General features: G+C 42.9%; 1 protein-coding gene across 1 annotated transcript in view; it reads left to right on the plus strand.

Moving 5' to 3' along the window:
- Positions 1–193: 193 nt before the first annotated feature.
- Positions 194–19,578, plus strand: part of SLC41A3 (solute carrier family 41 member 3) — a 204,432-nt gene continuing 185,047 nt past the window's right edge. Inside the window, exon 1 of the mRNA XM_086939266.1 lies at positions 194–332. The gene's annotated coding sequence lies outside the window, so the exon portion shown is untranslated. The remainder of the gene's footprint in view (positions 333–19,578) is intronic.

A 19,578-nucleotide genomic window follows, 5' to 3' on the forward strand; every position in this document is an offset into this window, starting at 1 on the left:
CACCCCTCTGGTGCTTTCCTTTATTTCCATGGAGCAGTGAGACATATGTTGTTAAGCGAAGACACCGTATAATGTCTTAGTAGGCGGAAATTCAAGCCTGCCCATTTTAGAGAAGCAATGCGTGCGCCCAGCAGCAGCTGCCGAGTTTTGTTACCGTGTCTCGGAATAGCTCACGTGGCAGAACTAACTGCCCTTTCTGCCTCGTGGGAGCAAGCAAGCGCCTTGCAAGCCCCTGGTAAGCCACCCAACGTTTCTGCATGGAGTTCTAGGATCTTCGCTGTACCTAGTTGGACAGACAGACTCTTCAACTTCCATAAAGCTCCTCATTTAAGGTAATAATACTTCAAGTTTTCTGTAGGATTACATACTGAATGGAGCTTGGGCTGCACCCACCTGCTCAGAGAATTTACCCCTTTGAAAAATGCGTGTTGTTCAGTTTGACCTTGTGACACACAGCAAGGAAAAACCATGAATGAAAGAAACCCTTTATAAATATTCTTGCGAATGCATGGAACTTGGAACGTGTCTGTTTGTTGCATGCTATATACATTTCCAGATGCTGGCAGAGGTTCTCAAAATGAGCGCTTCAGATGCAACACAAATATGAAACTGGCAAGATGGTTTACATTTGGCATCTGAGGCATTTTAAGACATGAACTTAAGCACTCACATAAGCACTATAACACTGCTCTTTGTCTTAGTCTGACATGCACAATGCCAGTAACATCGTCTACGGAGAACAGGTATCATAATCAAATGTCTTCTTGTTTAATTTAGCTGTAACCGTGCCGAAGTCAGGCTAAAATAGCAGCTAAAAGGATGCACATAATTGAATGAGACAATAATCTAACATAAAATACTCACTCCCTCACTCTACTACATAATTAGCAACTCACACCCCTGGAAGCAGCACCAGTCTTGGAATTCAGAGTTGGAATTTAGAACTATAGTTCAAAACTAAACAGAACTCGACCAAAATACTTTAAATTTGCAGCAATAAAAAGAAAACATTGTGGCTTAAAGACAATACATTTTGCAGAATGTATACATGAGTTAAAGGCATATATAGCTAATAAAACCCGTTACTTAAATATAGTAAACCTTTTCCATTTAAAGCACGAGTTTAACATACAGGCACTGACCCAATGAGTGTCAGAGGCAAATTGGATTCTTCATTAGACCTTTTAAGATAATGGTTACATTGGTAATCGTATTTTTTTTGTACTTGGGCAGTTTTTGCTAAATATAAAAACTAAAAAAATAACATAAAGACTCATACTTTGCAAATACAGACGGTTGCTATGGAGCAGACTGGCGATGTCTGTTCTTGTAACGACTCTGCCCTGTGATGGCTCGTGATGTCTTGTCTTGTAACGACTCTGCCCTGTGAGGGCTCTGCCTGGCAAAGAAATTATGCTATAAATTAATCTATTTATGTATGGCCACTTAAAATGCGTACACGTGTTGGTTAAAAAGAGCAAAAATATATTTGGTGGTGCTTCATTTGTTCACAAAGTAAATGAATATACAAAGATAAAATAAGCAAAAAACATATGTGGAAAAGTACAGACATAATGCTAAAATAAATCGTGAGATATCGTTATAGGATACACTGCACTAAACTACTGAGTTGGGAATAGCATCTCTCTGGCAAGAGGAGGAAAACATAAGCTGATGTGGGTTACAAGGCCACACGGGGACATGTTGCTTGAGCAGGAGTCGTGCACTTCACAGCCTTTGCTATAAAGTAGGCAACAGCAATCGAGAAACATATTTGAATGTACGGGTTATTATTAATGCAGTTCTGATGCTTCTCTTTTAAAACGTGAGGGGTGGTGCGGTTCATCATTAGTTTAATGGCATGGGATTCTTTACACATGTTAAACATTTTTACGGAAAGTCCCTCCACATTTGTTGAAAATCCCTTTCCCACATCCATTGTAGCCCACTGCAAATGTTTGTATCTGAAAATAGGAACACTTTGGAATACAGTGAAGGGAAATTATAATCTCCAATTGTAACGTATTAGAATCTATGTTTTAGTGGTCAATGAACATATCAGCAAGTAGATCCCATGATTACTGGTTTCTTCTAAAACGAGTGATCAGATACCCAAAAGAGATGGTGTTTGCAGAATTAATTTCTTATGTTTGCATCTCCAGTAGCCTTGCTCAGATCCTTTCATATGCCCCAACCTGCATGGAAGTGCACTTGCTTGAAAGTCAATCTTTATTGTATGTTCTAGAACCAATTGAATATTGATCAATAGATGCCCACCCACACAATACAAGCCTATATAGAATTAGATCTGTATGCGTGCCTGATCAGTTCTACATTCAGATATAATGTAAACAGAATTTTACAATACGTATAATTTTAATTTACTGTACAGTACTGAGAACATGTATGATTGCATACATTTAAACAAAAGTCAAAAATGTTTTGCTTTGGCTGTCGCATACTAAGCATGTTTCTCATTTATAAAACATGCAAAAAAAGATATTTTAATGTATTTTTTGTACTATCACATGCCCAATTTGTAAAATGTTATAACCAGCACCGGGACAGATGAAACAGTCAATAACCGATGCCTTAAAACCACAACCTCTTCCTGCCTGAGCCTGCTTGAACAAGGCATCGAGTGTAAAACAAGACCAATACTCTGATTGGCTGTCCTCTTTATCAGTATTGTCACAGACTGATAAACACTTTAAATGTAACTAACCCATGGAAGGACAGATGTGTTTATGATCTCGTCAGTGTTTAGATGTTGTAACATCACAGGCTAGTACTGTTGCTGTTTTTTTGATAAACTAGCTGTACCCGGCCACGCGTTGCTGTGGCTCAGTGTGGTTAGATGGAAAAGAAAGAAAAGAGAATGCACCTGTTTCTAATATGTTTAATTTCACAATGCTTGTGGGTATACAATATTTTTTGTAATACTGTGCGATTTCATCAATATGTATGACCGCATTCCTATCACTTTCAGGTTGCACGCCAAAAACTGCCATGTCGTTGCCTTTATTCACGTACTTACAAATGTATTTGATCAATTTAACAGTTACAGTCTTCCACGTTGATGTGCGCTTTGTATGTTTTTGATAGCAAAGGTGAACATGGATCAACCCACCGGTTATCTACTTCGATGTCACCGTTTCGCATTTGTTTGGTTGCTAATGTACCGCCATCTTCTGCTGATCTTCTGTGTAAAGGATATCCATAGTTTCCTGTAACTTTGTTGGATACTAATGCTCGAGGATATCGCTTAGAGCATTTTCCGTCTATCATGCATGGTGAATTTGGATTTAGTGTACCGCAAGGTCTATGTATCATATTTTTCCTCACAACTTCATGCAAATCGTTATTGCCGTTGGCATCGTGTATTTCAGTGCATATTACATCGTCGATTTTGTTATAGAGACAGATTAGTATATGTGCGTGTGCCTCTCTTTTGCCATTCCACTGAGTACATCCAGCAACACACAGACCCAAACACTTCATGTTTTACCATGAAATCCATCAGCGATTTCAGCTTCTGTCTGAAAATACGTACTTTGATGTCATGCCTATCCACCGGTGATTGCCCAGGAAGTAAGAGGTGTTGTATATCGTCCCAAGCTGTATTGTATGTGAATGTAATAAATAGGTCTGTACGTCCGTAGTGACGAACATACGCAATTGCATCTTGAGCGTACTCATGCATATGACGTGGACTGCCTGTATATGAAGATGGCAACATCGTTCCAGCGCATTTTACCTGTCACAGGTGTGACATCTAGTGACGAACATACGCAATTGCATCTTGAGCATACTCATGCATATGACGTGGACTTTGCAAAATCGTTCCAGCGCCTTTTACCTGTCAAAGGTGTGACATCTATATAATATAGCTATTTAAAAACACGCGCCTATTCGAATGCAAGGTTGTGTCAACATTTCAAAGCAATCGGTGAAAAACTTTCGGAGATTTTAGATTTTGAACAAACATTTAGATTTTTATTTATATAGATTCAGCCTTTTTATGCATATGACAGAAGGGATTCTAAAGCTGATTTCCAGCATCTTTCAGAGTGATGGCACTGTCTAGAGCTAGGAAAGCACATGCATTCTTCAATGGAAATCTTTCACATTCACAGAGACGCAATATAGAAACAAGGCATGAAGATATGCGGGTTCTGGCTCTAGTTTAGCTAATAGCTATGAATATCCTAGGAAGATAAAGGCTAATGAGTCAATCAAAATGGACCATTCTGGTTTTGCACTGCTGCCTGATTTACAGTTCAAAGTAGAGAGCACTGAGTAAATGGATTTGATTGGTTCCATGCTGAGTTTCTGAGAAGAAACTCTAGATTAAGTCTGGGTTTGTAAAGAGCTCTGCATGAGTCTGTATATTCGAACTAGTAAAGCACTATGGCATTATCAAAAAGAGATTTCTTACTGACATTTTATGATATCTGGCTTTACATCCGAGCAATCCACAACTCTGGTTATTGTTAAGCCTACAGCTGTAATATTTTAAGAAAACATCAATTGTCCACTCTGCAGCTATTAGATTTCCAATTGGGAAGTGTCTGTAAACTTAGTTGGAGAATTATGCCTGGGTCCCCTTCTACTTAAGGGTCGAACAGACCAGGTCCGGGGGCTCCTCGAGCAGTAGTCCCCCCAATTCGAATGCAGGACAGTTTGAAGATGGTCTCGTCGTGCTCCTGGTTCCTTCGGAACCTCACACAAACGTGAGACTCATCTGTAACCACAGAATATAGTGTCAAGATGCAGAGCCCATAAAATCAAGTATGTAACAAGTTTAAGAGACAAGCACACATCAGGAGCTGATACCGATGTCTGGGACCAGCAGACAGTATTAGGATATACAGGACCCCAGACTCTAGGACAGTGTACTATTCCCTCTTGTCTGCAAAGCACTCCATTTATCCACCTCCGCCTTAACAGATCTTGTTGGTTTGGTCAGATTACCCACCTTCCACCATTGGTTGCTGCACTTCCAACACTTCCACTGGTTTTTAACATTTGGACAATCCCGTGTGTGCAAACAGCTGATCCTTTACCCTCATTCAAACATATACAACTTGAACTGGCTCCTTATGCATTCGAATTCTTCAACATCACCTGTCTCAAGGCTTGCCTTTGACTTACACCACACATCGCACAAACAAAGACACCTTCCTGTCTCAAGTAACCTCTTCTCCTAATCCTCACATGACACAGCCAGAACATACCTTCCTTTCTCTCATCCCTTCTAAGAGAGAACCCGCCTGGCACAATGTGGGACAATACTGTAGAAAGCAATTATATCCTGTTCTGATCTATGCAAAATCCTCACCACATCTTACATCTTACCACGCACTGTATATACTCGCAGTCACCCATCCTACTAATCAGATGTCAGTTGATGATATAATGCTGTTGCTAAATGCCCAATTCCTCTCCTCTTGAGATAACTTTGCAGCTTTACTCCGTTTAACTGAACTCCATTGTCTATTAGAATCCCTCCTCAGAAAATAATTCCTCCACAGAAATAAATCATCCCTGGCACGATAAATGCAAGCCTGTCTGCACACTGACCATCACCAGCCACACTGCCGGTTGTATTCAAGAACAAATCTTGCTTAAGAAAGCAGCACCAGGTAAATTGCTCAGTTACACAAGTGACCAGCTAAAAACAAATAGGCAAGGAATATTTCATTCATGGATCAATGCTGTTGGCATTGCAAGGGCTTCAGGCGGGGTCTACTAGCCCTCTACATACATCTAAGAAAGCGCATGGCAGGATGCTTTGCAGACTCATTAATTCACGGTCTTCAGTGAAACATTCTACAGAAATTAACTTTTTACTGCAGACTAATGACTTCGATGACTTATTTATCATGGTAACCTGGGCCGTATGGATTCGAAAATTGACCTTGGTGTATCCTGTCCTACCGGTTACAAGGTTTTACATCATTCTAGAGAGAGATGGAGAGGGGGTGGAGTAGCCATAATTTTTAAAGAATGCTGGGAATGTAATACCCTGCACTTATATAGCTTTTGGGGAACATAGATCTTAGGCTGTCCACTGAGGAAAGGAACTGGCAGCTTTCTTTCTTGGACCTTGCGCTATCGCCCCCGGGCTCTTTGACTTCTTATGTGCTAACTTTCTCTGATTTTATTTTGACCTTGACTCTCACACATTCCAGTTTTTTCTTTATCTTGGGTGATTTTAATATCTGGGCTGAGGATGAGATGACACCATAGTCTAAAGACCTTCGGCGTTCTTTAGAAATGTTTGGACTACAGCAACTGGTCTGGTCACTGGGACCACCCATCAGTGTGGACAGACATTGAACCTTATTTTTTTCCAGGAGGATCTTGTTTCTGTGGTGGGTATCCATTCTTTGAGTTGGACAGATCATGCATTGGTGCCTTTCCTATGGGGCATCCACATATTAAAGCTCCCAGATTGGAGATCATAGAGTCAACTCGTCGTAGAGCATGGCCTTAGCTTGCTCAAATATTAGAGACAAACACATTTAAAGTGAGTGCTTGTCAGACTGGGTGGTCCGGCATTTTCAGTAAGTTCTGCTCAACTCTGGAAAAGTCCTACACCTTTGAGAGCGTTCCAAGATCTACTCCAGTTTAGGTAAGCACTAAAAACCTGGCTTATTCCAGAATAATTGTTCAGAGGTTCTTCAGATTATGTGTTCTATGAGGCTAGCGCCAGGATACTTTTGAGAACACAGTCGCACTTTATAAATATATTGTAGGAAGGTGGATATCTGACTATATGGTTACCCCAACTTTTTGCCTAGTGTTTAGCTGTTTTTTTACTTAGTTGGCCTAGGATCCTGCTTTTCAGGGCCCCAGACTATCTGCTCTCTCTGTAAAATGGACTCCATGTACTTTACGTACATCTCCAATTGGGTACTGGGTCACCCTTGTGAGCCCCTGTATAGTGTACCATAGGTACCCAGGGTATAGGTGCATCCAAGGCCTACCAGGGGCTGCAGCATGTATTATGCTACCCCTGGCTGGCCATCCAAAGTGACACAACTGGCTGAACACTCAGCTGGGGCATGGTCTTGTAATCACCCCTTGCTTAGGTATAGTATCCCTATACCTACTATTACATATATACCTATAAGTCACTCCTTTGGCAGGCCTTAACAATCCTGGAGGCAGAGTGCTTGGTTTTATGTGAGATGGTGCTCTAGCATGAGCTGAGCCTGTCTGCAGCTTTCTGAACCATGTCCTTATAGCTGTTCTATCATATAGCCATACCATATACTCTTATGTGCATTATAATCCTCGCGGTTAATGCTAACTTTGGTTTGGCTTTATCAAAACATGCTGTGTAAGGTGTCATACGCTTTGAAATACTACCCCACCCCCCCCGCCAGTTCTGGCGGCGGGGGTAGCATTCCACCCTTCTAGAGGGAGAAGACATGTCGTTGTATCTTTACCCGGTTAAAGGTAAACAGAGCCTCAGCATCACAAAATGGATGCTGCTGCCACAGACACAAGTCTGACCTCCTGCAACTGGGAGCCCTTCCAGCGAGGGAGGCCTGGACAATAGATTTCCTGCTTTGGGCGGTGCTAGCACCTCCCCAGACAGGCTATAGTGTATTGGGGCAGGGTGGGTTGAATGAAATGAGACACTGCCTGGGGCACACAAGGTGCTCCATGCATAGCCCGGTTCAAACCAGTTGCTGGGGCACTCCAGCCCCAGCTCTGGCGCGAAACTGGACAAAGGGAAAGGGGTGTAACCACCCCCTTCCCAGGTTCCACCCATAGGAGGGACCTAGCAGGTAATCCAGCCCCTTTAATTCGTATAAAGCTAGGAGCTGAGTCTAGAGACTTTAGATTATCCTGAACTGAACCCCTGAAACGAAACTCTGGACCTTCGACATTCTACTGCAACTAGAAGACTGAAGATTCTCCCTTGTGGTCGAGGAGTGACCACCCTGTGCAAACAGGCACCAACTAGTGAATTGCCGGTTTTGCTTTGTCGACGATCCTGAAGGACCCGGACGACTCTGCTTCACATGACTGGACTTCCAGACTTCTCGGACCCCGAATTACACCTCCAGCAAATCTGAGACCCGTGGCGGACACGAGAGACGTGGGACCAGACACCTGGCCATTTTGCTCTTTGCTAAACTGTGCAGCTTCTGAGGCGTCCTCGAAGTGGTGCAGTGGGGATTGAGAAGCCCTAACACCGAGCCATAAGTGCACCGAAGCTCAGCCCTCCACGAGTGCTGCGTGGGGCCTGCTCTTGCATTTCCTCTCGACGAGTCTTTGCGGTTGCTAGCTCGTTGGCTAGTGGCCATCTTGAAGCAACATTTTGAATCAACGCTGCTTGCCTGGTTGCTCTGGCCTTGCGCCTGCTTTCCAGTAAAAGGGAAGCCCCACAGACCTTGCTGGTCTGTACAAGAAGCCGATCTTCACATCCTACGTGGGTTGCCTTTGCCAAGGCTTGTTGACTCCGATCCGGAAGCCGACAGCGCCAACAGCGAGAGTCTTCGTGGGACAGTCCGTATCCAGCGCCTGGTCGTCGTGGACACCTCCTGGTCGTCATGGTTGCAGAGACAAGCTTCACTTCACCTGTTTGCAGCTCGACATTGCTTGGGTTCCTTCCTGGTTCCATCCTGGTCACTGGCTAGTGACCCAGACTCTGTCCCCTCTGCTTTCAGGTTCTTCACTTCCTCGATCCACCCTGACATCTTCCTCCTGGTCGCCTAAAGCATCTTCTTGCAGCTCTCGATTCGACGACGAAACCTGACACGACTTCGCACCTATGCACCCGGCTTCCCTGGGTGAGGTTACTCTAGTACTCCGGTGCTCCCGTGGGTATTAACTATCCAAGTGTCCTACTTTAACTGGGTTTTCCCGTAGTCTCTTTGGAAGTGTCCGAAATCAACTAGTATCCAACTTTTACGTTCCCATTCTAAGTCTATGAGAACTCGCGTGTGTGTAAAGACACTGCACACGCATCCTGTAGGGCTCCTGCTTCCTAACCTTTGGTACTCAGTGTAGCCCCAGCGATTCCCTAGGTCCTAGGCCTATTCACCTGTCCTGAAGTGGTTCTTATACCACTTACTTAGTATATGGTTCGTGAGGCCCCTAGGGGAGAGTTGTATTTGTGCAACTTATAGTATGCTTATTGAGTAACTTGTACTGTATCTCGAACTCTGACCTCATAAAGAGTGCAGAGGGGTTGTGTTAGTAATAAATACATATATATTTTATATACCTTGTGTGGTGTCCTTTCATTTGGTATTCAAGGGGTTATTATTGGTAAAACAATTGTCTTCACTTGCTCTCTGAAGTATTAGCCAAAGACTGCTTTGTCCATGCTACCACTAGGATAGCTGGTCTATAAGGTTGACTTTACAACCATCACCATAAAGGTTGTTTGGACTGATACAGGGTGCCCACTAGAATAGTGGACATCACATATCAGGCCAACTTCTCACATATATGTTCATTCATTCAAAGAAGTTCAACACAGCAGATCTTAGGTACATTAATAAACTTAGTTTCTAACCATCTTGCCAAGTTTTGTTAGGTCTACCACATATCTGTATTTTCCAAGTAGCACGCTGAACGGTCCCACAAATGCTTATCACTCATGGAACTCATACTACAATCGTTTTACATAATCCTCTACCTCTCGATCAATCCTTAGGTCTGTAAGTATACCAGTGAAATGTAAAACAATCTGACAGGCCTCTCAGAATGTACTATTCTTTTGTTTTACTTTCATAAGTATCTACTAAATGCACATTTAAACTTTGCATTAGCGAACAAAACAGAGTCCCTCTTCAAACAAAGATCCATCAGTCAAAACTCCCATTGATCCTGAATCTTCCAAAATGTTCCAACAGAACGAATCTTCTTTATCCTGCATAGTAAAAACAAACAATTAATCAACTGGGAGGGAACAGCCGAGGGATAATATTGGCCTCCGTGCCTTTATGAAAATCATGATTTTCTACCCATTTCAAAATGTGGAAAATCTGGATTTTACAGCACGGCCCGGAGGCCAATATTATGCATGTTCAAAGTTCATCCAAAACTCTATCCAACACATTCACCACTGGCTTAAAATAAAATATCTTAAATGTTGACTCATTAGACCAATCTGCAGCCTTCATAATTCCACCTAAACTAAAACCTCTCATAAAAGCTTTGCTTGCCATTGCCCCTCTAATAGAATGTGCCCCAAAAACACTCACATCCACTCCTGCCTTTAACATTACCTCTCTCACCCACCTTGCCAACATAGGAGTTGACACAGCCCTAAAAGGCTTCTTATAAGAAATCAAAAGTTGAGAACAACCATCTTGTCTCAAACCAACAGTCCTTTCATAATCCCTGAGACAACGCACCACACACACATTTTCATTTCCCTCCAAATGAGGATAAAAAATGGTTCTAGACATAGTCTTTGTTCTTTTCCTTATCTCAAAGCACACACCCTCCGGCTGAGAACACCTTGAATACACCTCTAAAGCCCTAATATCAGACAGTCTTCTGCAAGAAACCAAACAGAGAAGCATAGCCAACTTCCACGACAAAAACTTAATATCCAAAGACATATTAACACCCCAACTATCTACTTCTTTCAGAACCAAAATATAAATCTAAATGGATGATTACTTCGCCCCTTTATGAACAAATTGGCTGCATTGAGGGCCTCCCTTTCTGCATCAAACTGTCGGCATCGTTACTTGTTCTGGCCTTCTGATTTATGGACCCCCTAACTCTAGTCCCTCACATCTACCAACTTTAACGGACTACATCATTCAAGCTTGCACACGGTATTCTAATTTTACGTTGCTAGAGAACTGAATCTTCATGTGGAAGATGCTACCTGCTCCCTTAGTTCGAATTTTATTTCCACATTGGCAGACGGTGATCTCATTCAACTGGTAACTTCCCTCACTCACAAAGCCGGCCATACGCTAGATCTCATCTGCTCTAACCTTTCCAACATTTCGGTTAAGGATCCCAGACCAGTTATATAGTCTGATCATTACTTTATTCCCTTTGCGGTTCACATGACCCATCATGATAGACACTTTCTCACCCCTAAGGAATTTGGTAGAAACTGGAGCAAAATCTCCCCGGATCTCCTTGATTCCAATCCTCCCTAGGCCTCTGACCTCGACTCACGCATTTCTAACCTTAATGAGTGGGTGACCAAAGCTATTGATTCATTGGCACCTCTCAGACCAATTAAAACCTTTAGATCTGCTCCAGCTGCCCCCTGGTACTCGGAGGAACTGAGACAAGCAAAGTCCGCTTGCAAATCCCTGGAACGCTGCTGGAGATTGAATTTCTCAGCAGAAAGCAAATCTAAGTACCGGAATGCTCTCAAAGAATATCGTAAACTGATTATAACACACAAAAGAAACTTTTTATCGGACAGAATTGATAAAGCTAGTAATTCCTCCAGAGAGATTTTTAATATTGTCAAATCTTTTACTGATCCACAGGCTTTGAATTGTCGCCCGCCTATGTCTCAGTCTCTTTGTACTCAACTCTCTGAGTTCTTTGAAGAGAAAATTGGCCTTATCTATTCCTCCTTCCCCAAAATGGATTGTTTTGATATCGGGGAAGAACAGTCAGCTAATCCCGCCACGGCTCCAGTCTTTGCAGAATTTTCTGAAATATCGGAGGATCCCTCCCTTCTGGAACTTCTTAAATGTAAATCCGGATCTCCTAGTTATCCGTGGCCAGCAAAGCAATATAAAGCTCTAGCAGCATTCCTAAATCTCCATCTCAATTCCATATGGAACGCCTCCCTGAGCTCGGGCATTTACCCAGAGTCGTGGAAACATACATGCCTAGTCCCGATACCGAAAAAAAACAACGCGGACGCAGAGATCCCGGGAAACTATAGGCCTATTTCCCTACTCCCTGCCCCGGCCAAGATCCTGGAAAAGCTTGCCCATCAACAACTGGCCAGCTTTCTAGAATCCAAGGGCCTTCTTCACGACTCTCAGCATGGATTTCGTTCGGGCTACAGCACAGAGTCGGCCTTGATTGAAATGGCCGATTCTGTGCGTTGGACCCTTGATCGGGGATCGAGGACGGTGTTGGTTCTGCTGGACCTCTCGGCGGCATTTGACACCGTCTCTCACCCGATCCTCCTGAAACGACTGAGATCCATTGGAGTTCAGGGCACGGTCCTTAACTGGATCGCATAATTTCTTTCTGGCCGAAAACAACAAGTTCACACTCCCCCTTACACCTCCTCAATTAAGCCACTCAAGAGGGGTGTCCCGCAGGGCTCCTCGTTGAGTCCCCTACTTTTCAATGTTTATTTTACCCCTCTAGTCGAAATGTTATCTCAGTCAGGAACCGAAATGACATCATATGCTGATGACATTGAGATTCTTTTTTCCTATAATGAGTCATCTCCCAAAAACTTTTGATCCCCTAAAAACTTGTCTTAGGAATATTGCGAAGTGGATGGATCTCAATTTCTTGAGACTCAACGCTGGTAAGACCGAGGTCCTCTTTTTCAACCAACCTTCCACTCTTGCCTATAATCTTTGGTGGCCGGAAGGCTTGAGTCTAGCCCCTTCCCCTAAGGACTCAGTCAGAAACCTGGGGGTTAGATGGGGAGAATCGCTAGTCCTTCGCCAATCAAGTCTACACAGTCTCTGCTGCTTGCTTCTGCAAAATTAAAATGAAAAATCATCAACTATCTGCCCAGCAACACCCGAAAAACCATAGTCCAGGCGCTTATAACATCGCACTTGGACTACGCCAACGGACTCTATCTGGGCCGGACAGCAGGACTGTGCCACAGTCTCCAGATAGTTCAAAATGCTGCGGCCCGTTTGGTTTGCGGCATTCCACTTAGACATCACATCTCGCCGTATCTGCGAAAAACTACATTGGCTGCCCATCCCGAAAAGGATTGAGTTCAAAGCCATGACCCTGGCTTTTTGGACTACCAAAGGCCTAGGACCATCCTCCCTTACTTCTAGCCTTCGCCCATATAGTCATTCCAGAGCCCTTCGCTCCAATACCAAACAGCTATTAGTCATTCCCAGATTCAAAAAAGCTCGATCTGGAGGCAAAACCTTCCAGGTATGCGCCACCAACCACTGGAATAAACTTCGGCTTTCCCTTCGTCTGATTCTATCGGAACCTGAATTTCGCAGATCCCTCAAAACTTTTCTTTTCTGCTAGGATTCCCTCTTCTGTACCCACAGCTATCTGCTCACCAGTGCCGGGACACCCCGTTGGGGTAGCTGCGCGCTTTATAAAATACACAAATAAAATAAATAAATAAACCAAAGACACATCCCAAAGCACACCATACTTAGCCTTAGAGTTTATTTCTATCTCCGGTACCGCTCCAAAAATCGATCTGCCGTTCCATGCACCAGATTCATCATCCACCAATTCAACTCTTCTATTGATTCTTGACTCAACAAAATCTTTTAGAATACTTTGCCCCTCTTCTCAAATGATAACCCTTCAACCTCTACAACGCCCTGTAATGAAGAAGAGCTGTAAATATCGCCTGAATTGATGCTGATAACAGACCCAGTAATCAAACTAATTGTCTCAATGTAATCCATAATTCCTCACTCTTTTCACTTCCTCTCGGATTGTCCTCACTTTCATTATAGGCAATCTCAACACACAATTCAACGTCTGTATCTGAAAGCCCAACAACTGCATCTCCTGCTGAGGCACCACACAAGATTTCTCCTTGTTCTCACAAAGCCTAAATCCTCTATTATCCTCACTGCAAACTCTGTTTGCTCCCTTGCTAATTCCCTCTCTTCCGCCATGATTAACACATCGTCCAGGTAGACAATCAAACAAATCCCTCTTGATCTCAACCAATCTGCCACCGGCTGCATCACTTTCGTAAAGCACCATGGGGCCGACGTCAACCCAAATGGGAGACTCTTGAACCTCCACAACTTTCCTTTCCACCTGAACTGCAGATAATCTCTTTGCACATTGGAATAGTCAAATAGGCATCCTTCAAATTCAATCGTGTCATCCAATCTCCCTTTCTTAATAGATCCCTCAACATATGGATGCCTTCCATTGTGAAATGATTGTATGTAACCCAATCATTCAACTCTCTCAGATGGATTACTGGACGCATTCCTTTCTCCTTCTTTTCCACCAGAAATATATTGCTTATGAAACCTCCTTTTACTATCCTTGCTATTTCTATAGCTCCTTTTTTCTCTAATTCCTCTATTTCTTTTGTTACCATATTCTCCATCTCCTCCGAGAATCTCAGAATATTTGGTGGCCACTCCTGCACTGGAGTCTGTAAGAAATCTATCCTGCCACCGTTTCCAAAACCCAAGGATCCTGTGTAATTTCTTTCCATCCATCGCAAAACAAAATGGGCTAGTCTGCCGCCCAACTTTATTTGGATAGAAATAGGGTCTTGAACACAGCTTAACTAAGGCACCCCTTGTCTGCCTCTCCGATCTCATTCCGCTCGCCCTGCTTTGTTGTCTCTGCGGGAAGAAACTTCCCTGCCCCCATCTCGATCCGTAGAAACTGGAACCAAAATTTGTCCCATAGGGTCTGCATCCTCTTCCAAAGTTTCCTCTAGAAACACCCCGTCCACGGCCGGGAACAGACGCCGCGTTCGCCCGGCCACGCAAAAAACTTTCCTTATATCCTTCTGCGCTTTCTCACGAGAGCTAAAAGTACTCACATATCTAGACATATCTTTAACGAAATCGTCTCCAAAAAGTAATCCATCACTACGGTCCCCTGGCTCCTTATTTGCAAGATCCGCCAACTTCGGATCTATTTTAAAGAGAATACTTTTCCTTCTTTCTATGCATAGCGCAGCGTTAGATTTACCCAAAAGACATATAGCCCTTTGGACCCATTGACGTATTTCAGCCACATCAATTCCCATATTGTTTGAATGCGCCTCTTCGCACATGTCAAACAATGTTGTCAGTGGCCCCAAAACGTCCAGGATTCTATCTTGACACCCCTTTAATCCTTTCTCAAGACCTCTCCCAGGGTCTTTCCCAGACTTATTTATAAATGCCATCATTTTTTGGTCCAGCTCCGGTGTGTATGCAACATTGCTTTCCAGACTTGGTCTTGGACATTCCCTCCTCATCCTAGTTCTTACATCCTTTGGTATTTCCCTCCTTATCCAAAACCTGACGTATTTAGCTACGTGCTCCATCGGAGCCCATTGCGGAGAAAGAGGATGTTGAATCAAAAGCGGGTCGAACATTTGTTCCCCTTGTGGATCAACAATAACATTTTCTTCTCAAAACTTCCTTCAACATCTTCCATTATACTTAAAAAGTATTATCCACCCTAAATCAAACCTCTCCAAAAACCTTTTCATTCTATTTTTATTTATATCATAAATTTCTCCTTATAAAATATCTATAAACCTATTCCAAAATCGAATACTAAATCAACTGTCAAACCACACTGCAACAAAGCTAAGACGACCCTCTCATGAACCTCTGATCGAAGTCTGTCAGAAACTGACTCGCTTTCTGACAGACTCCGACTATTTCCCAAAATATGTCTGAAACAATCCCTTTAACTCTATTATCTAAATCCCAATTCAAAAAAATGGCTGCCACAAGCAATGTGCATACGGCGCCCTCTCATTGCCTGAAACCTTCAATATCTAACACCGTACACCACACGCACACGGCGCCCTCTCAGAGCCAGAGAACTGCTTCAAGCTCTACTCGCATATACCACACACGCACAACAATGCAACGTCATCAGTTGCCCTGCTCGAGCCCCTCCGACTCAACGCTTTACGCGATCCTTTCAACCGTCAACTCCACAAAAGGTAAACCCATTAAATCCTTAATACCTTATTTCAAATCACCGCAGGTTAAACAAAGTAATGAAACTATCAATTATAATATATTCTTATGTACGCTATCTTTTAAAAACATTATTTCAATACTTTAAAATCAATTCCGCTTTAAGATACCTTACTAAACACATACATACAGTACATACAGACTAATACTCCTCAACAGTCTAGATTATGAAATTCTTTTATGAGAAAACTTAAATACATAGGGCCCGATTCACAGAATGAACTTAAGACTCAATCCTAAACTTACTACTATTTTGGTATTCACAGAATGCACTTACTACTTTTGGCATTCACAGAATGAACTTACTACTTTTGGTATTCACAGAAGTTAGGATTTTGTCTTAAGTTTGTCTCAAGACACACTCAAGACAGACTCAAGACAAATTCCTAACTTAAGTCTGTCTTAAGTTTGTCTTAAGACAAACTTAAGACAACATCCTAACTTCAGTGAATACCAAAAGTAGTAAGTTCATTCTGTGAATACCAAAAGTAGTAAGTGCATTCTGTGAATATCAAAATAGTAGTAAGTTTAGGATTGAGTCAAGGCCATGTGTATTGCCCATCGCTTCTACTGGGGAACAGGCCCTGCTATCAACCGCCCACTGGTAACTGCCTATCATCCCAATCGTCTCCTCAGATCCGGGACATCTTATCTCACCACAGTGCTCCGAATCAAGAGAGCCAGGTGTGGAGGCCGGTCGCTCTCCTACAACCTAGCCATGATCTGGAACACTCTACCCCTCTCAATCAGATCAGAACCTTAACTACTCACCTTCCGAAAGCTCCTTAAATCCTGGCTTTTTAATAAATCATCTTTTTAACAAATCATCTTGACAATTCATTTAAATCTAGCGTACTCCACCTAGCCGAACCTCTGCAGCGCTGGGACGCCTCAGGGTAGCCATCGCGCTTTATAAATTATCTTTTCATTTCATTCCATTCATTTCATTTCGAGTCTTAAGTTCATTCTGTGAATCGGGCCCATACAATTTATATACATTTATCATCTAAAAATGTTAACAGTTAAAAATGTGACTTATTTTTGTCTGAGCAGCAACAAAAGAGGAAGATGGCTGCCAGTTCAAAGAGTATATGCATGTTCAGAGTTCTAGAAGTTATATGTATTCTAAATTCTAGTGTTTTTTTTGTTGCTGCTGTTTGGGGAGCAATAAAAGGGATGGTGCCTAATATTGGCCTCTGGGCCTTGCTATAAAATTTTTATTTATTTGTGAGGTGAGTATTTTTCCTGGCACACCAAACCTTAAGGTTTTTTCCTGTATCATGCCTGTTGGTCATTATTTCTTCTGCCACTATTTCTGTGATGTGTACTACTACAGCTTTAGCTCGATGTTCTTGACTGACACGGTGCATACATTAAGCAAACATATCCCTGCATTCTTGGTGCTCAAAGGGTATGACATTTAGGTCATAGGCATATAAACTCTTTCTCAGCTGTACAGGGCTACTACGTCTGGGCGCTGTTGAGAATTAAGACGTTTTAGATTGATTTACAAGGTCCCTCTATCTAGATCATCATAAGTTGCGAAGAGCCCTTGGAACCTTGCTCTTTCATTAGTAAGTCAGTCATCAATGTTTGTGTTTTCTTAGCACCCATGTTCCATTTTTATGGAGAATGTTCTCCCTCTAAATGACCAAGCATAATTGTGCCAAATTGTATTTAGGTATGTCTTGTAACAGGAGCGCCAAAGTTCACACTGGAGCCCATTTTGAGGTCTGGTCTAAGTACAGCTTTTGCTGTCTATACAGCCACTTCTTTCTCAAAGGTCAATAAACCAGTAAAATGAATCTTTTTACATATACACCTATCCACCAATCGGGTGCGAGTTTTGTAGATGCGGGCATATTGAGGCTAAAGAAGCGTGGCTTGATACAGCTTTGCTATATTGTCGGAACCCATTTATTTAGGCTTCTAGTACTGTTTAAATTTCTTTCTGGGTAAGTTTGAAAAAATCTTCAATTGTTTCTCCAGGGGCGACTGGCTAATAGTTTGCAGTAAGACCCCAACAATTTATAAACAAACATTGGCATAGGAAATAGGTCTCGCCTTTGAGACCTTTTTAACTTGTTTAGCTATGCAACAGTTGATGTTGTTGCACCAAGGATATGGTGCTGGATAACTAAACACGTATGAGGTCCCAAAGGCGAGACCTATTGGCTATGCCAATGCTTGTTAATACGTGTCACCCTAGGTCGGGCCATGGACTGCCCAGAGGGGCGAGTCCAATGTATTGTAAAAGCAGGACATGTACTTTTACATTTTACATGTCCTGGTAGTAAAAACCACATTTGTTGTTTTACTACTGCAAAACCTACCTACCTATAGGATAACATTGGATTTACCTCATTACATGTAATAAGTGCCATTTTACGAAAAGGAAAAAGGTTCACAGTTAATGTTTGGGTTCTTTGGAATTGTAATGAAAAATCCTAACTTATGGTAAAGTTGGATTTTAAATTTCAGTTTTGAAAATGCCACTTTTAGAAAGTTAACGGGTATTTGGAGGGGTGAAGCCCCTATTGACAGCTAGAATCAGCCCCGCTATATATTCATCAACAAAGCATATGAAAGTTTAAACAGACAACTAGAACATTCTGTTGATGAACTTTTAGAAAGTTGGTATTTATTGCCTTAGCCATTTGGTGTCTGCATCCTGCATGTATCACATGACTGGGTGTAGTGACAGTTGGACTTTGTGCTTTACTCCTAGACAGCCACACACAATGAAGAGCTTAGGTGTAACTGGATGAGCCATCACCAGCAATAAAAGAGGTAGGAGCTGGGACCAGTCCAGCTTACACTTAAATAGGCTGTGTCCTGCCTCCATACAAAGGGCTGCATGCATACTCTATGTAGTTAGTCTGGAGCCAAAACCAGGAAGGCAGAGCACCTGAGCACTTCAAAGGCATGCCTCTAGAAGCTTCTCACCACTTAAAAGGCACAACTGGATATAAATACTGGACCACAGACACCAACTCTTCAGTTTACTTCTGCACCTATGGTACTATGCCAAGAAGGGCAGCTGTGCTGCTACAAGGTCACAGACACCAACTCTTCAGCTGACTTCTACACCAATGGATACTATGCCAGGAAGGGCAGCCGTGATGTTACGAGGTCTGACACTCTGCTGTCCTCTTGCCTAGGTGAGGACTGGGCTTGCATCTCTTGAACCCAGAATGACTCCAAAGGCTAGTTGGCTGGCCGCCTGATCCGAAGTCTCAGTGACATCATAGGCTTCCAACAGCCCTGTACCTGCACCTTGGCGCTGCCATCTAGGAGTCTACCCTGCCAAGTGGCACCGCCCCAGTCCTGGACAGTTGGAAGTGGGTTAAGGATGCTCTGCCAAGCTCTGTGGATCCAGCGAAACCACATATTCTCTGCTGCGCAGTGCAAACAGGAGCAGAACCAAACTCATCACTGCTGCTGCATGGATTGGACCTGTTGCAAAGACCTGCATCGTAGCCCTTTGGAACCATCACTGCACAACACATCTTTGAAGCAGGCCCTCTCTTCACTTGTCGATGGCAGGATCGACGAATACCTTATTGCAGCCCCACAGATCCTCAGAACAGACTCATCGCCCCAACTTTGCGCTGCATCCTCAACTCCACACTTTGCATTGTAAGCCTTGTCGACAGGATCTTCGACGAAGAAACAAGCCCTTGCACCGCATCTTCACTGCTCCTCA

The sequence above is a fragment of the Lissotriton vulgaris genome, chromosome 9 (genome assembly GCF_964263255.1).
Source record: "Lissotriton vulgaris chromosome 9, aLisVul1.2, whole genome shotgun sequence".
Taxonomy (NCBI): Eukaryota; Metazoa; Chordata; class Amphibia; order Caudata; family Salamandridae; genus Lissotriton; species Lissotriton vulgaris.